Here is a 2,648-nt window from a genome sequence, read left to right on the forward strand (position 1 = left end):
TTTCTTTAAAACACATACACACATATGCACACACACAATTTTCTGAATTTGTGTCTTTTTCTCTTCTCCAACCCTTTCATCAGGACCTTTTAATGTTAGTATTGTTTCCATTTATCCTTTACTTTTCCATAAGCTGATTTCCAAAGTGGTCTTTTTCTTTTCTGTCTAGACTTCCCATACAGTTTCTCTTTTTATTTTGCTAAAGATCCAATCTATCCAATTTGTGAGAGTTTTTTGTTGTTGTTGTTGTTGTTTTTGTGTTTTTAGTTTTTTTGAGAGAGAGAGAGAGAGAGAGAGAGAGAGAGAGAGAATGAGTGGGGTTGAAGCAGAGAGAGAGAGAGAGGGAGAGAGAATTCCACGCAGTCTCAGGACGGTGCAGGCCGTGTAGCATTGCCGTTACTCTGAGGAGAACAGTCGGTAGAGGGGTGCAAAAATGCAGAGCAATAAAACCTTTAACTTGGAGAAACAAAACCATACTCCAAGGAAGCGTGATCAGCATCATCACCAGCAGCACCACCAACAGCAACAGCAACAGCCACCACTGCCACCAATACCTGCAAATGGACAGCAAGCCAGCAGCCAAAATGAAGGCTTGACTATTGGCCTGAAGAATTTTGGGAAACCAGGAGAGAACACCTTCACCCAACGTCGCCGGCTCTTTGTGGGCAATCTTCCTGCTGACATCACTGAGGAGGAGATGAGGAAACTACTTGAGAAATACGGGAAGGCAGGTGAAATCTTCATTTATAAGGATAAGGGCTTTGGCTTTATCCACTCGGAAATGCGAACCCTAGCGGAGACTGCCAAAGTAGAGCTGCACAACATGCCAATTCGTGGAAAGCAGCTGCGTGTGCGTTTTGCCCGCCATAGTGCATCATTCACATCCGGAACCTTCCTCGGTATGTTTCCAACAAACTGCTGGAGGAAGCTTTTTCTGTGTTTGGCCAAATGGAAAGGGCTGTTGTCTTCGTGGATGATTAAGGAAGGCCCTCAGGAAAAGGCATTGTTGAATTCTCAGGGAAGCCAGCTGCTCGGAAAGTTCTGGACAGGTGCAGTGAAGGCTCCTTCTTGTTAACCACATTTCCTCAGCCTGTGGCTGTGGAGCCCTTGGACCAGTTGGATGATGAAGAGGGATTCCAGAGAAGCTGGTTATAAAGAACCAGCAATTTCATAAGGAGCGAGAACAGGCACCCAGATTTGCACAGCCTGGGTCCTTTGAGTATGAGGATGCCGTACACTGGAAGGCACTCATTGAGAGGAGAAGCAGCAGCAGGACCAAGTGGATCGCAATATCAAGAAAGCTCGTGAGACGCTGGAGATGGAGATGGAGGCTGCTCGCCATGAACACCAAGTCATGTTAATGAGACAGGATTTGATGAGGCGTCCAGAAGAACTCCGGAGGACGGAAGAGCTGCACAACCAAGAAGTGCAAAAACGAAAGCAACTGGAGCTCAGGCAGGAGGAGGAGCGCAGGCGCCACGAAGAAGAGATGCGGCGGCAACGGGAAGAAATGATGCAGCGACAGCAGGAAGGATTCAAGGGAACATTCCCTGACGCAGAGAACAGGAGATACGGATGGGCCAGATGGCTATGGGAGGTGCTTTGGGCATAAACAACAGAGGCGCCATGCCCCCTGCTCCAGTGCCAGCTGGTACCCCAGCTCCTCCAGGACCTGCCACTATGATGCCAGATGGAACCTTGGGATTGACCCCACCAACAACTGAACGCTTTGGCCAAGCTACTACCATGGAAGGAATTGGGGCCATTGATGGAACCCCTCCTGCGTTCAACCGTGCAGCTCCCGGAGCTGAATTTGCTCCAAACAAACGTTGCCGATACTAATAAAAATTTCAGTGTCTCGTTTCCCAAAAACCCTTAAAAGAAGGACCCTTTCTGGACTAGCCAGAATTCTGCCCTGGAAGAGTGTTAGGGGTTTCTCCCAATAGTTAGGTCTTCCTTGCCTGTACTACTCTAAGGGAGTATGCTGGAGGCCGAGGGCAAGGGGGGACGATAAAATCTAACAAATCAGTTCTGTGTGGTATATCGTCTAGCTAATTGATTCTGTGTAGTGCATTCCTGAAGTCTCCTGTGATTGTTGAGGGCCTGGGGTGGGGGTGGGGGAACCATGACAAAATGGAGCCAGTTAGACCCCCTGTTAATCTTGCTCACTCCATTCTTTGTCCATCCTGTTCTATTTGCTTTCTCATTCTTACACCCTCCAAACCCAGAGACACTACCACCTACACCACAAAAACAAACATCCCCCAATGACCTTAGCCCCATTGCTCCACTTGCAGGTGGGAATTCAGGCAAATGCCCACAGACGTCACAGACAACATACATACGGTTCTGTTATATCCCATATGTTACCCCTTCGTGTCCTAAGGAAGACATTTTATCTTAGAGATTTTCATTTTAGTGTATCCTTAAAAAAAATCTTGTGTTAAGTTGCCTCCATCTTTTTTCTTGGGTAAGGGTAACTCAGGAATGGCCCTTTTCTGTCTATGATGTTGCTGTTCACAGCTTTTCTTGATAGGCCTAGTACAATCTTGGGAACAGGGTTGCTGTATGCTGAAGGTTGGACAGTAGCTCTTAGTCTTGCCTATCTTAGGTAGTTACGCTGTGCAATTTTTTATTGGTGTGCCACG

The 2,648-nt window shown here is 47.3% G+C and overlaps 1 pseudogene; it reads left to right on the forward strand.

Moving 5' to 3' along the window:
- The first annotated feature begins 433 nt into the window (after positions 1–433).
- On the forward strand, positions 434–1,842 carry LOC124515983 (non-POU domain-containing octamer-binding protein-like; annotated as a pseudogene).
- Positions 1,843–2,648: the final 806 nt, after the last annotated feature.

This window comes from Lynx rufus, unplaced genomic scaffold (assembly GCF_022079265.1).
Source record: "Lynx rufus isolate CCGP_SWC_20201006 ecotype Redwood Valley unplaced genomic scaffold, mLynRuf1.p SCAF_2, whole genome shotgun sequence".
Taxonomy (NCBI): Eukaryota; Metazoa; Chordata; class Mammalia; order Carnivora; family Felidae; genus Lynx; species Lynx rufus.